At 33.0% G+C, this 18,930-nt stretch overlaps 1 protein-coding gene across 8 annotated transcripts in view; it reads left to right on the top strand.

The window, feature by feature from the left end:
* The window catches only part of LOC141375838 (uncharacterized), a 488,480-nt gene that overhangs the window by 19,920 nt on the left and 449,630 nt on the right, over positions 1 to 18,930 (top strand). For 4 of the 8 annotated variants that reach the window (XR_015944745.1, XR_015944744.1, XR_015944742.1 and 1 more), the window contains 6 exons: positions 3,370 to 3,426; positions 3,568 to 3,619; positions 4,420 to 4,474; positions 5,137 to 5,187; positions 5,843 to 5,893; positions 6,253 to 6,307. The gene's annotated coding sequence lies outside the window, so the exon portion shown is untranslated. Of the gene's footprint in view, positions 1 to 3,369; positions 3,427 to 3,567; positions 3,620 to 4,419; positions 4,475 to 5,136; positions 5,188 to 5,842; positions 5,894 to 6,252; positions 6,308 to 7,713; positions 7,769 to 9,533; positions 9,589 to 10,176; positions 10,232 to 11,437; positions 11,493 to 12,243; positions 12,341 to 18,930 lie in introns of all 8 variants that reach the window. The other 4 variants (XR_015944760.1, XR_015944762.1, XR_015944761.1 and 1 more) reach the window with 4 other exon arrangements.

Below are 18,930 nucleotides of genomic sequence, written 5' to 3'. Positions count from 1 at the left end.
TATAGTATTTTTAATATGGGAGTGGATGCAATAGAAATATCACTGTTTTTACATAAAGATGGTCAGAATTACAGAAGATGAACAGCTCATTAACTAAAAGGGTGTATTAAAAATATAATTCTGTATATTCAACAAACATTAAAAGAATAACAAAATAAACAGCTTATACAGCAAGAAAACTTTCAAGAAACCTAATTTGGCTACATTATAAATGAAGTAGCCATAGCAAGATGCTTTTGAGTGACAAGTCATGACAAATGTTTGTTTGACAAATAAATTCTTAGGGGGTTAATTATATTGACAAGCTTATTAGGTCTATATAAACTGCTTTTACTCCAGCCAGACTAAAATAAACAGCCCAAGACTTTCTCCAGAATAAAAACTATTAGACTGTAGGAAAAACTATCAAAATATTCTTGGTCTAATAAACATGACTTTTGACTTCACATACATATATATATATATACATATGTGTGTGTGTGTCTTGTTTACTACACCCTTTTCACTTCTCATATGAAACCACACAAAGATAAGGCATAATGACAAAACAGTCTGATTATCTTTGTATTTCTGAATATATGTATATATTGGATTGACTTTAATGGAATAATGCTGCATAAAAATTACAATACAAAATTCACACAAACATACAAAAAGTGAAAATGACAACAAACAGGACTTAGAACTGAGAGAGAAATACACACACACATCCTAATGATTTATTAGTAACATTTAGTTATATTACATAGGTCACGTTATGTTTTACAAAGATGTGTTTTGTTTTTGTTTGTGTGTAAATCTAAATAAATAACCATATGTTATGCTCTTTATGACTTTTTTTAAAATTATCAACGAAAAAACAAAAAAAAAGTATTCAACAAATCCAGGTATAAACCTTAGTAAAACAAGATAATAAAGTGTAATGTGTCAGTCTCATCCAATCAGCATTAAGCTGTGTCGTCAGCCAGTCGTTTCCCATCATGCTTTTGGTAACGCAGTCTTTTGAGAGCAACTGCGGCCAACTGCTCTATCCGAGGTACCCGCCTCACGATCGCGAGAGTTTTTTGGCGCACGTCAGCGTGACATCAGAGCGAGGCGAAGGCAAGGCGGACACATTTCTAACCGGCATGCATCTTGCGGTGATCACCGGTGATCCATTCTGCGCAGATTTTGGCCAAGTCAAACGAGCCTTATTTCTTCGGCGTCGCTGATGTCGGCGCTATCAAGTGTATCATGTTGACGTGCATTTTTGTGTACCTCTGTACTCAAATTTAGCTTTAAAGGGTTAGCTCGTCGTAATCATAACTCTAAAATCGATATGATTGTTTAAATAATGTGTACGTTTTCGGTTTCATTTACACTGCTAAGTGCTGTTCAAACTTCCCACGCTGCTCCTGAAAGATCACTCTGTTCCACAAACTGAATGTTGTTTACTACTTTATTAGTCACAACCTGCAGGTTCTGTTCACTGAAGCAGACGCGCGCGTATGGCAAGCCGTTTTAGCATTTAAACCTTTGTTCTGACTATCCATAAATATATGTAATTCATATTTAATTAAATTCATTTAGAGATATCTCTAATTATATTTTGACTAGTCGAATTATAATTATGACTAGTCAAAATATAATTAGAGATATCTCTAAATATATTTATGGATAGTCAGATCAAAGGTTTAAATGTTAAAACGGCTTGCCATACGCACGCGTCTATCATAGTCCGCCCTTTGTAGTAACAGCTCACGGTCAGCTCATGTCATGTGTGATTTTGCGGCCGCCAATACATCATATGAAGACAGAATGATATTTTAGGGTGAATTGTACCTTATAAATACAGTATGTGACTCTTTCAACACCATTAGGAGGTATCCCTGTCGCTGTGCAAAGTATGTAAATCACTGTGAAGACTTTAAAACTTAGGATGTGTGACCCAGTATGCGTATCAAAAAGCGGACGAGTCTAAAGCAATTACTGTACAACCGAAATGTTGCCAGACGTCTGATTTTGAGAGGATGGGCCATCCTCTATTTCAACTCCACTCATCTTGGTTTGCTAACATTACTGCTGCTGCAATCTGAACTCACGTGCGACAGCAGGTGGAACGTAGCTCACGTGCAAACAGCTCAACTAATAAGAGAAAACGGACGTCATATCGTAATCATATCGTCATAACGCCACGATGCATATCGAGACATTTTTGCATCGCAATAAATCGTACAACGATAAATCGTTACACCCCTATCATATATTATTATTATCATTGTATTTAAATTGTCAGAAAATGTCACCATGTATAAAAAGCATGCAGATTTTTTCCTTTCCTTCTTTACTTTTTTTAACTAAACAGCATGCTTTAATTGGTGAAGTGCTTGTAAGTTTTGAAATAACCTGCACTGAATTGAGCGGACTGAAGTGTAGTATTTGCCGTAGATCAAAATGAGTGAACAAGTGGATTTGGCAATCACAAGAGAAAAAGAGGAGAGGGTGCATCTTTATTGAGGCATGTTTCATGTATTCACTCCTTCAAACAGACCCATGATGAGGAGAATGAGAGTATAGAAGACGTTATGGTAATGTTATGTGCAAGCTAGCATTAACCAGGTGGAGGATGCTAATGGCAGTGCAGACTGGATTCATCGTGTGTCTGAGGGCGTACTCGCACTGTACAGTTGCCATGAACCAGGCTGAAGCATGCTTTTCCCCCCTTCCGTCTCCCCCTACGGCCTGCACTCACATTGCATTCGTGCCTGGGCAGTCTTGTCAACGAACGTGCTGTTCAGTAAGCGCTCTCGCAAAGCACAGTGGAGAATAGTAATAAATACCTTTTAAAATATATATTTTAGTACTGCTTCAGTTAACTTGAACAAGTGTACTTATACCATCAATTTTCATTTTCATAAGAAAATTTTCATTTTCTTAAAAAATAAGTTAAATCTTTGTAGACTATATATATATATATAATTTATTTAAAAAATGTGGGCAATATATTATAGATTTGTTTTGAAAAAAATGTATTCTATTCTTATTTTTTTTAATACAGACCTCTTGAGTTCTTAATCCGGGCCTGACACTATCAAATAGTAAAGTATTAGATAATTGTTTTGGGCCAGTTTCCTGTACAGTGTACTTTTTGTGCACTATTAAACCAACATAATGAATTTTTTCAATGATTTAGTTTCTTCTGTATCAGTTTTCACTGTTTGTCCAGAAAAGTTTGTGATGCATACTCTGTGGAGTCAGTGTTCATGTGTTGACAGAACTGTTTTTATTTGGCAGAGTTACAATTTTAATCTTGTATAAAAAAAAAGTACCTTGTGTTTAATTTTAAAACATTGTTCTGCACGATATCACAACATACAATTGTAATTTTAGAGTGTGTCATGTGGAGGAGTTGACCTTCTCTCCTGTAACAAACATGAAAAAGCAAAGGTAGGGTATATTGGATTTTATTTTAAAAATTGGCATATTTTGAACCGTATGTAGTATTAAATATAATGTTTAATAATGTCTGTTTAGCACACACTTGAGTTGTTTTAGCTTTATTTTCTGTGTTTTGATTATGTTTTTCAGTCTCTTCATGAGCCATTATCTTTGAATTCTGAACAGAGTGAGCTTCAAAGAGGTTTGTCTATATAATTGTCTTTTAAATGTTGACCTGAAGAGATATTTTCTTATTGTTCCTGTATCTGTGCAGTTATTTTTATATAATAATACATTTAATATGGGTGTAGCGATACATTATTATATTGAGAATCGCAATATAACAATTCAAAGTTTTTTCTTTAGATTAGCCTCTATTCACACGGTGAGTATTATGTGTAAGATTAAACGTTTACACAGTGGCAGTATAAACTACTGTTGTTAAATGATGAAAATAATGCAAGTTGAAATCTGATGATGACAAATGCCTGGTTATACCAGTGAAAATGATCTATTTGCATGTGGACCATAAGAGAGTGCAAGCATACATCTAACACTCATCTTCAGAATTTTGAATTTGTATTCTGATGTCATCTCTGTCCTGTGCATTAAAGACCAATTTAAAGTTTAACATGCCAGATCTATGCAAAATTGAGCATTTTAACCATTACTAGGCCTACATATTATAATAATATTGTTTTTTACCACATTTGAGAAATAACAAATATTACTAATATTTAAAGCTTTTTTTTTTATAGCTTACAATATTGAGATATCAAGAGAAACAATGTCAAGTTTGCTGACCTATCAATAGGCTATTGTTTTAATATCTGTGTGTTTGCTCATGGTTTATGAGGACCAAGTATGTCTACTGAATGTGACTTAGCAGTAGGCTATTGTTTTGTTAAATCTGTTTATTCATGGTTTATGAGGACATGGTTTGTTATGCGAGACTTAAAGCTTTTAATGTTTTCTTCATCTTTCTTTGCTTCTCTCTTTCAGCGCCTCCATGAGCCTGTGGCTTTAACCAACACAAACAGAGTTGTCTTCTACAGAGGTTTGTTAATTATTTTGTCATGCTAATTTGACACTCCTTAAAGGGATAGTTCTCCCAAAAAGTACAATTGTGTCATCATTTGCTCACCCTTTAATTGTCTCAAACCTTTTTGGGGTTATTTATTCTGTTAAAGACAAAAGAAAATACTTACAAATAATATGGGAGTGAATGATTACAGGTTTCCATCTTTTTTTGTTTTCTACCATGAAAGTCAATGATTACAGATTTTCTTCCACCAAATGTCTTGTTTTTGTTTTTTATCAGAAGAAATAAACACGTAAAGGTTTGGAACCCTTGAGGGTAAATTGTTAGTGAGTAAATGTTCGTTTTTGGGTGAATCATCCCTTTAAGTGCTAAAATAACAGTTTCATATTTCTGCTAAATGCAGTGTAGCAGTCCTGTGTGTTTTGTCATGGTTTTTGAGGACCAAGTATGTCTATTGGATGTGACTTAGCAGTAGGATATTGTTTTAATAAATCTGTGTGTTTACTCATGGTTTATGAGGACACTGTATGTAGAATGCAATGTTAGCAGTAGACTATTGTTTTATAACGTGTGTGTTTCTTCATGGTTTATGAGGACATGATTGGTTAAACGAGACTTAAAGCTTTCAGTAAGCGAATCTCATGTTTTCTTCATCTTTCTTTACTTTTCTCTTTCAGCACCTCCATAAGCCAGTCGCTTTGACAAACACAGAGTTGTCTTCTACAGAGGTTTGTTAATTCTTTTGTCAAGCTATTTTGATACTTCTTGAAAGGATAGTTTTACCCAAAAATGAACATTTACTCACTATTAGTTTACCCTCAAGTGTTCCAAACCTTTATGGTTTTCTTTTTTCTGTTTAACAAAACAAATAAGATACTTTGAAATAAGATAGAAACCTGTAACCATTGACTTCCATAGTAGTAAAAAACAAGTAATATAAAAGTCAATGGTTACAGGTTTCCATCGTTTTTCAAAGTATGTTTTGTTTTTAACAAAAGAAATAAACCCTTAAAGGTTTGGAACACTCGAGGGTAAATTAATAGTGAGTAAATGTTAATTTTTAGGTGAACCATCCCTTTAAGTGCTAAAATGACAGTTTCCTATTTTTACTAAATGCAGGTTAGCAGTCCTGTGTGTTTAGTCATGGTTTATGAGGACCAAGTATGTCTATTAGATGTGACTTAGCAGTAGACTATTGTTTTATTAAATCTGTGTGTTTCTTCATGGTTCATAAGGACACAGTATGTGTAGGTTGACATAGTGCTAGCAGTAGACAATTATAACGTGTGTTTCTTCGTAATTTGTAAGGGCATGATTTGTTATGCGTGACTTAAAGTAATTTAACAATGTTAAAAAAATCTTATCTTTGCTTCTCTTTTTCAGTACCTCCCTGAGCCCGTCACTTTGACCAACACAGAGTTGTCTTCTACAGAGGTTTGTTTATTCTTTTGTCATGTTATTTTGACACTCCTTAAAGGGATAGTTCACCCAACAGTACAATTGTGTCCTCATTTGCCTACCCTTTACTTGTTTCTTTATTTGTTCTGTTAAAGACAAAACAAAATACTTTTAAAAAGATGTAAACCTGTAATTCATAGTAAGTAAATGTTCATTTTTGGGTGAACCATCCCTTTAAGTGCTAAAATGACAGTTTCTTAATTAGACTAAATGCAGTGTAGCAATCCTGTGTGTTTAGTCATGGTTTATGAGGACATGATTGGTTTTGTGAGACTTAAAGCTTTCAGTAAGTGAATGTCATGTTTCCTTCATCTTTCTTTGCTTCTCTCTTTCAGTACCTCCATGACCCAGTCACTTTGTCAAACACAAACAAAGCTGTCTTCTACAGAGGTTAGTTAATTCTTTTGTAATGCTATTTTGACACTCCTTAAAGGGATAGTTCACCCAAACAGTACAATTGTGTCATCATTTGCTCACCCTTTACTTGTTTTAAATCTTTATGGGTTTATTTTTTCTGTTGAACACAAAAGAAGATACTTTGAAAAAAGATGGAAACTTGTAACCATTGACTTCCATATTATTTGTGTTTTCTATTATGGAAGTCATTAGCCCCTTTCACACAGTGATACCGGTAAATATCTGGAAAATTTCCGGAAAGACTTTACCGGTATATTCAAAAAAGCGCTGTTCACACAGGCGAGGACGTTACGGAAATTTTCCGGAAAAGAGCATTCACACATCCATTCCAAAATACCGGTAAATTCTGACAACATTCACCACAAATGAGCTTTAAACGGCTGCGCTTGTATTTGTAAACATTTGACTAAATTACAAACTCTGTGGATGATCAATATTGTGAACAACTTTCGCAGGATCACTTTCGCATGTCGAGATGTTCATAATATGTGCATGTGCAAAGCTTGAAGGTAAACAAACAACGGCTTATCATAAGCATCTCATCGATGATTATTTACACAGTTATCATTAAGAAGAACATATAAACGTGATCTGACTAACTTCTAGCAGCTAAATGTGTCTGGAAAAATATTCAAAGGCTTTTATCCTCACAAACCGCGCGGACGTAAATGCGTCTGACTGTTGTGATTGGCTAAAGCAGACGTCTCACGTCAGCACGTTCTAGACGTGCACGCGCTTATTACGGGAATCTTCCTTTTGCATTCACACAGCGCAGCATTCCGGCACATTGCCGGTAATGTTACAACTTCTCTTTCCGGAAAATAGCCAGAACGAATTTACCGGTATTTTCAAAAAGGACCTGTTCACACATACAACCTTTCCGGAAAATTGCCGGCAATTTTCCGGAAAGGTCTGTATGTGTGAAAGGGGCTATTGATTGCAGGTTTTCTTCTTCCATCATAATATCTTGTTTTTGTTGTTTATCAGAAGAAATAAGCACATAAAAGTTTGGAACACTTGAGGGTAAATTCATAGTGAGTAAATGTTCATTTTTGAGTGAACCATCCCTTTAAATGCTAAAATTACAGTTTCCTTTTTCAGCTAAATGCAATGTAGCGGTCCTGTGTGTTTAGTCATGGTTTATGAAGACACAGTATGTCTATTTAATGTGACTTAGCAGTAGGATGTTGTTTTATGGAAACTGCGTGTTTCTTCATGGTTTATGAGGACACAGTATGTGTAGTTTTACATGGTGCTAGCAGTAGACTATTATAACGTGTGTTTCTTCATGGTTTATGAGGGCATGGTTTGTTGTGCAAAACTTAAAACAGTAAGTAAACGAATGGTAAATTTTCTTTATCTTTGCTTCTCTCTTTCAGTACCTTCATGAGTCCGTCACTTTGACAAACACAAACAGAGTTGTCTTCTACAGAGGTTTGTTAATTCTTTTGTAATGCTATTTTGACACTCCCTAAATGGATAGTTCACCCAAACGGTACAAATGTGTCATTATTTGCTTACATTTTACTTGTTTCAAACCATTTTGGGTTATTTCTTCTGTTAAAGACAAAAAAAAAGTACTTTAAAAAAAGATGTAAACCTGTAACCATAGACTTCCATAGTAGAAAACACAAATAATATGAAAGTCAATATTCATTGGTTTTCAAAGTATCTTTTGTGTTTAATAGAAGAAATAAACCCATAAAGGTTTGGAACACTTGAGGGTAAATTAATAGAGTAAATGTTAATTTTTGGATGAACTATCCCTTTAAGTGCTAAAATAACAGTTTCCTATCTCTGCTAAATGCAGTGTAGCAGTCCTGCGTGTTTAGTCATGGTTTATAAGGACCAAGTATGTCTATTAGATGTGACTTAGCAGTAGACTATTGTTTTATTAAATCTGTGTATTTCTTCAGGGTTCATGAGGACATGATTGGTTATGCGAGCCTTAAAGCTTTCAGTAGTTTTCTTCATCTTTCTTTGCTTCTCGCTTTTAGTACCTATATGAGCCTGTCACTTTGACAAACACAAAGACTTGTCTTCTACAGAGGTTTTTGTAATTGTTTTGTCAAGCTATTTTGGTACTTTAAACCAATCATGTCCTCATAAACTATGAAGAAGCACACATTATAAAACAACAGTCTTCTGTTAACATTGTAAAACTACACATACTGTGTCCTCATAAACCATGAAGAAACACAGATTTAATAAAAAAAACATTGTACTGCTAAGTCACATCCAATAGTCATACTTGGTCCTCATAAACCATGACTAAACACACAGGACTGCTACACTGCATTTAGCAGAAATAGGAAACTGTAATTTTAGCACTTAAAGGGATGATTCACCCAAAAATTAACATTTACTCACCATTAATTTACCCTCAAGTGTTCCAAACCTTTATGGGTTTCTTTTTTTCTGTTTGACAAAACAAATAAGATACTTTGAAAAAAGATGGATACCTCTAACCATTGACTTTCATATTATTTTTGATTTCTATTACGGAAGTCATTGATTGCAGGTTTTCTTCTTCTGTCAAAATATCTAGTTTGTTTGTAGGTTTGGAACACTTGAGGGTAAATTAATAGTGAGTAAATGTTCATTTTTGGGTGATCAATCTCTCTGAGTGTTAAAATGACAGTTTCCTATTTTTACTAAATGCAATTTAGCAGTCCTGTGTGTTTAGTCAGGGTTTATGAGGACCAAGTATGTCTATTGGATGTGAGTTAGCAACAGGCTATTGTTTTATTAAATCTGTGTGTTTACTCATGGTTTATGAGGACACAGTATGTGTAAGTTTACATAGTGCTAGCAGTTGACTTATAACTTGTTTCTTCATGGTTTATAAGGGCATGGTTTGTTATGCGTGACTTAAAAAGTCCCTTCAAGTGCTAAAATTACAGTTTCCTATTTCTGCTAAATGCAGTGTAGCAGTCCTGTGTGTTTAGTCATGGTTTACGAGGACCAAGTATGTCTATTGAATGTGACTTAGCAGTAGACTATTGTTTTATTAAATCTGTGTGTTTCTTCATGGTTCATGAGGACACAGTATGTGTAGGTTTACAATGTTACCAGTAGACTTATTTCATAACGTTTGTTTCTTCATGGTTTATGAGGACATGATTGGTTTTGTGAGACTTAAAGCTTTCAGTAAGCGAATGTCATGTTTTCTTCATCTTTCTTTACTTCTCTCCTTCAGCACCTAAAAAAGTCAGTCGCTTTGTCAAACACAAACAGAGTTGTCTTCTACAGAGGTTTGTTAATTATTTTGTCAAGCTATTTTGACGCTCCTTAAAGGGCTAGTTCACCCAAAAGTACAATTGTGTCATCATTTGCTCACCATTTGCTTGTTTTAAATTTTTATGGGTTTATTTTTTCTGTTAAACACAAAAGAAGATACTTTGAAATAAGGTGGAAACCTGTAACCATTGACTTCCATATTTTTTGTGTTTTCTATTGTGGAAGTCAATGATTGCAGGTTTTCTTCTTCAATCAAAATATCTTGTTTTGTTTTTTATCAGAAGAAATAAACCCTTAAAGGTTTGGAACACTTGAGGGTAAATTCATAGTAAGGAAATGTTCATTTTTGGGTGAACCATCACTTTAAGTGCTAAAATGACAGTTTCCTATTTTTACTAAATGCAGTTTAGCAGTCCTTTGAGTTTAGTCATGATTTATGAGGACCAAGTATGTCTATTGGATGTGACTTACCAGCAGGCTATTGTTTTATTAAATCTGTGTGTTTCTTCATGGTTTATAAGGACATGATTGGTTTGCGAGACATAAAGCTTTCATTAAGCCAATGCATGGCTTCTTAATCTTTCTGTGCTTCTTTCTTTCAGTATCTCAATGAGCTCGTCACTTTGACAAACACAAACAGAGCTGTCTTCTACAGAGGTTTGTTAATTTTTTGTCAAGCTATTTTGACAGTCGTTAAAGGGATAGTTTACCCAAAAATGACAATTGTTTCATCATTTGCTCATCCTTTACTTGTTTTAAACCTTATGGGTTTAATTCTTCTGTTAAAGACAAAAGAAAATACTTTTTTAAAAAAAGATGGAAACCTGTAACCATAGATTTCCATAATAGAAAATACCAATAATATGAAAGTCAATGGTTACAGGTTTTCATCAGTTTTCAAAGTATCTTTTGTGTTTAACAGAAGAAATAAACCCATAAAAGTTTGGAACACTTGAGGGTAAATTAATAGTAAGTAAATGTTAATGTTTGGGTGAACCATCACTTTAAGTGCAAAAATGACAGTTTCCTATTTTTACTAAATGCAGGTTAGCAGTCCTGTGTGTTTAGTCATGGTTTATGAGAACTAAGTATGTCTATTGGATGTGACTTAGCAGTAGGTTGTTGTTTTATTAAATCTGTGTGTTTCTTCATGGTATATGAGGACACAGTATGTGTAGGTTTACAATGGTTTACATAGTGCTAGCAGTAGACTATTATAACATGTTTCTTCATGGTTTATGAGGGCAGAGTAAAGGAGTACACCCAAAAACGACAATTGTGTCATCATTTGCTCACCCTTTACTTGTTTTAAATCTTTATGGGTTTATTTTTCTGTTAAACACAAAAGAAGATGGAAACCTGTAACCATTGACTTTCATATTTTTTGTGTTTTCTATTATGAAAGTCAATGATTGCAGGTTTTCTTCTTCCATCAAAATATCTTGTTTTTGTTGTTTATCAGAAGAAATAAACCCTTAAAGGGTTGGAATGCTTTGGGGTATATTAATAGCAAGTACATTTTCATTTTTGGATGAACCATCCTTTTAAGTGCTAAAGTAACAGTTTCCTATTTCTGCTAAATGCAGTGTAGCAGTCCTGTGTGTTCATTCATGGTTTATGAGGACCAAGTATGTCTATTGGATGTGACTTAGCAGTAGACTATTGTTTTATTAAATCTGTGTGTTTCTTCATGGTTCATGAGGACACAGTATGTGTAGGTTTACAATGTTACCAGTAGACTGTTATTTTATAACGTGTGTGTTTCTTCATGGTTTATGAGGACATGATTGGTTTTGCAAGACTTAAAGCTTTCAGTAAGTGAATTTCATGTTTTCTTCATCTTTCTTTACTTCTCTCTTTCAGCACCTCTATAAGTCAGTCACTTTGACAAACACAAACAGAGCTGTCTTCTACAGAGGTTTGTTAATTCTTTTGTAATGCTATTTTGACACTCCTTAAAAGGATAGTTCACCCAAAAATGACAATTTTGTCATCATTTGCTCATCCTTCACTTCCTTCAATCTGTGTTTCTTCATGGTTTATGAGGACACAGTATGTGTAGGTTTACATGGTGCTAGCAGTAGACTATTATAACATGTGTTTCTTCATGGTTTATGAGGGCATGGTTTGTTATGCGAGACTTTAAAAGTAAGTAAACGAATGTTGAATTTTCTTTATCTTTGCTTTTCTGTTTCAGTACCTCCATGAGCCAGTCACTTTGACCAACACAGAGTTGTTTTTTACAGAGGTTTGTTAATTCTTTTGTCAAGAATTAACAAACCTCTGTAGAAAACAACTCTGTGACTGGCTCATACCCAAAAATGACAAATGTGTCATCATTTGCACACCCTTTATGGGTTTATTTTTTCTGTTAAACACAAAAGAAGATGGAAGATGAAAACCTGTACTCATTGACTTCCATATTTTTGGTGTTTTTATTTTGGAAGTCAATGATTGCAGGTTTTCTTCTTCCATCAAAATACCTTGTTTTTCGTTTAACAGAAAAAATAAACTTGTAAAGTAGAAAAGTCCAATAGTAGGAAAAATAATAACATGGAAGTCAATGAGTGCACGTTTTAATTTATTAAGAAAATAAACTAATAATAATTAAAATAATAAAATAATTTAAATAAGTGAATAACAATGTCTCTCTCACTTTCTCCCTTCAGGAAATAACAGGTGAATCTTGACAGAAATCCAGGAAGCCAGACAGTGATGGTGGTGATGGTAAGAATTTCTGTCAATAACAATGCAGGAAGAAACTAAGTAACTAAAATTACTTTAAAAATAATGTGCATTTTAGGCCTTTTTTATTTTAAGCAAATTTTAAGCATGATCTAAAGGGTTGAGTTTATTTTCTTAATGAGTTATAGGTGTATTTTGAGAATAAACCAATCAGAGTCTCATCTCCCATTCCCTTTAATAGCCTTGCATCGTGCCATAAGCGCATTTGCTATTTACATGACGTAAAGTAAGTTTAAGTGGAAAAACTGAGCATTTCACAAGCAAACAGTTAACAGTTATTTTTAACAGAAAACTGTTAAACAGAGCATCTACCGCGCGAGAATGAGAGATAAATGATCTACTTTCACTTTCGCTCTTGGTGGATAGGAAAATCTTTACGCACAGACATCAGTTAGCCTAATAATAATAATTAGTTGCGTTTGTTAAGCGCAAGTATTTGTTTCAAAACTATTTCTAAATGCAGTTCTAATTTTCAGCAAATGAATAAATGAACAATAATAACTAAGTGTTGTCATAAACCTGAGTTATATCCTAAAAAACATGTTGCCCGCATATGGTCTAAAACCTGCAGGTGGGCAAATCTAAGCTTTTTTTTTAATAAAACAAATATAAATATGGATATAATAATTAATACTGCTAATAATAACATACAAAAGCAAATTGTTATGAATAAAAACTATTGCGTCGTAGAGAGATAAACAGTGTTTGTTATTTTAAAGTGATAGGACTAAGATGGTCAATAAATAAGGTTTTTATTTACCTATTAATTCACAGTTTTAATTTACATTTTGTTGATTATATTTTACTCTTACTTTTACCTATTAAAAATCTTATTTTTTTCTTATTATTACTCTTATTTTACTTTTATTATATTTATATTTTACTATTATGTTATTTTGTCTCAATTACTGTACATTAATAGCAAATTAATATTTAAGTAGGCCTAATTATTTATTTAAAAACATTACCAGCGAAATACTAAGAAACGGTCTGGCGCTATTTTTATATACAGGCCTATCATAATTTTAAAGAAAGCTGCAAGGTGTGCTACATTATTTTAAATTATTTTTTCTGTCTGTTACTTGAAGTTCAGTGCGTGTGCCTGTGCGCTGAGAGACAAGGCAATATTGACAAAATATTGAATTTTGTTTTTTATATTGCATTGCATTAATTTGCAGAGATGTTTTATAGTTTATACAGGCCTAAAATAAACGCTTTGGTACAGAGTTATTATTTTAAAACAAACCTGTGTTTGTAATGATAGATGTAGGTGTCACAAAATACTTTTTAAATCAGTGTTTTTATTAATATGATTATTATATATTGTAAACAACACTTAATAAATACTGAAATGTCCTTAATACACACCTTATTTTTTTTATCAATTACAGTGCTTCCCGCTAGGGCTGCTCTATTATGGGAAAAATCATAATCACGATTTTTTTGGTCATTATTTTAATCACAATTATTCAAAATGATTATCAGTTCAAGTCAAAATTATTAGGGCTCCTGTGAAATTATTATTATTATTTTTTATAAATATTTCCCAAATGATGTTTAACAGATTCAGGAATTTTTCACAGTATTTCCTATAATATTTTTTCCTTTGGAGGAAGTCTTATTTGTTTTATTTCAGCTAAAATAAAAGCAGGTTTAAATATTTTGAAATCTATTTTATGGTCAATATTAATAGCTCCCTTAAGCAAAATAGTTTTTGATGGTCAGCAGAAGAAATTACTGGTATACAATGACTTGCCCAATTATCCTAATTAAGCCTTTGAATCGTACTTTAATCTGAATGCTTGTATTTTGAAAAATATCTAGTAAAATATGTGCTGTCATCATAACAAAGATGAATGAAATCAGTTATAAAAAATTAGTTATTAAAACTATTATGTTTAGAAATGGGTTAAAAAAAATCTTCTTTCCATTAATCAGAAATTGGGGGGGAAAGTAGGGCTAATAATTTAGATTTCAACTGTATTCATTTATTTTCCTCCCTGCAAAGGAAAGGGAAATATGTACAATAGAATAAAAATATGAAACAAACTGTGCTTTAAGCATCTTCACTGTAAAAAAAAAAAAACTTTGATTATAGCTACTAAAGTCCTTCAGACAAGAACAGTGAGGGATTGTCTTCTTTTGTTGTTTGATTAATGGTAAAAACAGTCGGCAGCAGGAATATCACGCACTTTCACTTTAAGAGCAGTACGGTTCTGATTTATGGTTTCTCTTTCACATGTCTTTTGATTCTCAACTAGTTTGTTTATTACTTAAATGAGAGTTAATATGAATAATCACTGAACATCGCGTTTTGATACCTATTTGACCATTAAAATGCTCACATTAAGATAACTTTAGATGTGTGTGCTTTGCTCTGAGCACACAGTGTGCGAATATGTGTGTGCCGCATACACACACCATGCGGTCTCATTCATGCTTTTAAAACATGAATGATTCGAATGTACATCAATGAATGATGCACATGCCGTGCTGCAAAATTACAATGCATGCTTTTAGTAATATTCACGTGAAACTGAGCTTTGCAGAGCAACAAATGTGTACAACTGAAAAGAGGACGATATATGATGCAACAATCGTTTTATCTCGATTAATGATTTTCATATTCGTTTGAAGCCATAATCAAAATCGAATTTTCGATTAATTGCATAGCCCTACTTCCCGTATGTTTATAATATACTTGCGAAGGTAGCAGGCCCGGCGCCAGGATATCATAACTGAGGAGGCATTTTAATCCCATGACTAATTTTGGTCCCTCTTGTTCCTTTCATTTAGGCTATTTATTCACATTAATTATTACTTTGCATTACTGCCTAAGTTACTGACTCAAGGCAGTAATATACTTTTTTATAGTAATAATGATATGCAGTTTTGCTATTATTGATTTTATACCATTTATCAACGCAGACAGATCATGGTTCATTGCCAAACGAGTGCTTTATATCAAATTTTATTATCCTTATATGGGCCTATAATAGGCCTATAAAGGTTTAAAGTTTTAGGTAAAGACGTCAAACTATGCCCATACATGCAAGCCAATCCACGGTTAGACTATTCTATAACCGGTAAATAAATATAGTAAAATCAGCATTACTGAATCACGCTTCACAAAACCTTAACCAACCAAAATCAGTGTTAGGAAAAAGTTAAATGTTACAATCAAATGTCATTAAAAAAAAATTATTAAGTTACATTTTAAGGCATTAGTACGGAGACTCGGAAGGGACGTGATGGTGAAGAAAAAAAAACTGAGTGGGAGAAAAAAAAACTGAGTGGGAGAAAAAAAAAGGATGGTAGAAAAAAAAACAGTGATAGGAATATATATATATATATATATTTTTAAGTTTTTGTTCCCTCACAAAGATGTTTTGCGTTATCCACACTTCCTGTTCACTTCATACCTGTCAACCCTCCTGTATTTTACCATTCTATCCCTCTATCATGCTATTGTTAAGTATTTTCCCATATTTCTCATATATTTTTATTTTTGAAAGCATTCTGAAACAAATATAAAAATGTCTGCATTTACTTTCTTTCCATTAAAAGCTGTGGGTTGATCATCGCCCTTCATATGCAACCTCTGAATCAGGGAATGATAAACTGATCCCAGATCAACTTCTGTACATGCCATTTAAAGAGGAGCTAAAGTGCAGGATTCAGATCTGTGTTTAAACAGACAAATATACTTAACAATATGTAAACATGTTCGTCCTGTGTGTTTTATTTTAAACACAACTCATTTTCTCTTAAATGAGCACAAACAGTTACTTAAGTAATGGAATACTTTCATTATAGATCTGTGCATTCTTAAATTGACACCTCTGATATGAAATAAAAGAAAATGAGAGATTTATTTGCTGCTCATCACTTGTTTGATAACAGAGGTGTCGCTTTAAATGGTGTGTATAGAAGCTGATCAGGGATCAGTTTATCATACCTAGCACATCCGTATACATGCATTCGCTAATTCACAGGTTGCATATGAAGAGCGATGATCGACCCACAGCTTTAATGGAAAGAAAGAGAAATATGGGAGAATCCCAGCAAAAACGGAAGGCTTGGGAGAATCCTGGTAAAACAGGAGGGTTGACATGTATGAAGTGAACAGGAAGTGTTTGTGGAAAAACAGTTTTGCGAGAACGCAAAACATCTGCGAGGGAACGCAAAAACTTCCAAAAGAGGATTTTTAAATAAAAATATAGTCAAGGTAAAATGTTCAAAAACTAGGTCTGAGTCACTCCTTTTCTTCCGCCGTCTCATTAACACACCTTTATTAAATTACAATAATTAACAAATTGCACAAACAAACAGTAATATTTAAGAGTAAACTAATGAGCTATTTAAAAGTACACTTTAAAGAAAACCACATTTATAAGAGAGACTGTGCCTTAAAGCATATACTGCTCTGTCACACTGCTTTTATTTATTATTTTAGGTTTGTTTATGAATGAATTATTTAAGTTAAATATTTCATGTATGTGGTTTAATATTTAATTGGTCATTAAATCAAATGAAGAAGCTAGCTACTTTATTTTTTGACACTTCAACCGATCAATAAACAAAGAAATGAACAACCACAGATTATTTTATTCTCTCTGTAAAGTATTTAGATACTTAGACTATACTAAATAATTAGACTATTCTATATAGTTTTTAACATTGTTTGGGCTCAGTTGGGATTATTTGTTAATGAACTGCCACTCATCTTTCCATTAAACATTTTGATATTAAAATTATGTTTTAACTTTATGTCTCCAAGATTGCATTGTAATTTTCTAAGTTAAACTAAACTAGTTAAACTAGACAATTAAAATATGCTGTAAAAAAGTTTAGGTTGATAACTATTTTATTTTGGCTGGAAATGATTTACTGCTGGTTTTATCTGACCAGAGAACAACACAATGTTGGAATTGACGTAGTAGCATTGTGTAAAGTGCGATATGAGACAGCATATTTAATCCTTGCACTATTTTAAGTGAATGCATATGTATTCCACCGACTCCAAAATTAGGAGTTAAGAGTCTCATCCAAAAAACCCAGAACCGAACATCCCTAATCGACGCCCCATTGATGTTTCTTTGAACATCAGGTGCCATTATTAACTGTTTATCAAGTTAAATTTCAAACTGAACCTATAACTGTTTTTGATTAATTCAAAGTATAGCCCAGACTATTTTTTTCCTTTTCAAAAGCAGAAGCAGTATAGCCTAAACAGGACAGTTTTACAAATGTACAGATAAGCATTTTTATAACTGAACATCACAAAAGGCCTACAAGAATTTTCAGTCCATTTTTATATACAGGCCTATTATAATTTTAAAGAAAACTGCTAGGTGGGCTATATTATTTTAAATCTAGCCTATATTATTTTTATTAATTTCCTCTGTATCTGTCACTTGCGATTCAATGCACACGTGCTGAGCGAGACGAGAAATAAGGCAATATTGACCATTTTTTATAGGCCACTATAGTATATAATAGTTTATTTTTACATATAGTATTGCATTAATTTGCATTGACGTTTTGTAGTTTGTAGAGGCCTAAAATGAATGCCTCGATTTGGAGTTATTTAAAACATAATCCTGCGTTTTTAACATTCTTTAAACCAATGTTTTTTATTATTATTATTTAATGTGAATAACTTTTAATTAAAAATTGTAATGTATTTATTACACCACCTTATTGGGAAAAAAAAACGATCAATTACAGTGCTTCCCGCAGGTTTGAAATATAGGACTTGCAGCATTGAAACACCATTTACCCACATCACATAGTTAACTATGCGACAGACAAAACTTAATTGCATTTTTAATAATAATTGTATTTATTATGACACTTTTTCTTTTAATGGGTTAAAGTAAAAAAAAAAAAAAAAAGAATGTTACAAAAGACTGAAATCAAAAAGAAATGCTTTATGCTATTTAGGAGCAATGTGCAGCCACTGACAGGTAAAATTCGCTTTTCTCTCTCAAGTTCAAAGCAAATTAGGCTTGCCACGATAGACGGTGTTGACGGTGATACCGGTTTTAAGACGCAACACCGGTGACATCACGTTTTTACCGTGACACCGTCCTCACATTTGTTTTTTCTAAGTATTCGTTTTTTTAATTTATTTTTTTATTAAATATTTATTTTAATTAAATGGAAAATAGAATTCGTAATAATTTACTTAAGACCAGAGCATGCTTTATAATTAAAATCTGAACATAGTAATGTGTCATATTTCATTTATCACGTGAGAATAAATATGCAAGGCATACTCTCATTTTAAAAATCACGCGACCATCATCTCACAGTGTTTAATAATAAATATCTTATTTTTATTAAAACAAGAATGATGTAGCAATGCCGCGCCATCGACAAGCCAACTGCAGAGAAACAAAGCAATCATCACGGCAACTTAAGTGAGCACTTTTTCCGAAGTTCAGCTCTTCTTTTTTGCACTTTATGCATTTCATGTAAAAAAATAAAAGATGAATATGCCTACAAGAATGTAACCTGTGTGCGCGCGTCTTTTATCACTGAGGCCGCTGTCTTTAAAAACCGAAAGTTGCTTCATCTGTCTGGAAATATTTCGGCTTTTAATAAAT

This window comes from Danio rerio, chromosome 8 (assembly GCF_052040795.2).
Source record: "Danio rerio strain M-AB ecotype USA chromosome 8, GRCz13ab, whole genome shotgun sequence".
NCBI classification, from domain to species: domain Eukaryota; kingdom Metazoa; phylum Chordata; class Actinopteri; order Cypriniformes; family Danionidae; genus Danio; species Danio rerio.
The sequence above is the reverse complement of the archived record's forward strand: the minus strand, read 5'-3'. Positions and strand labels throughout refer to the sequence as shown.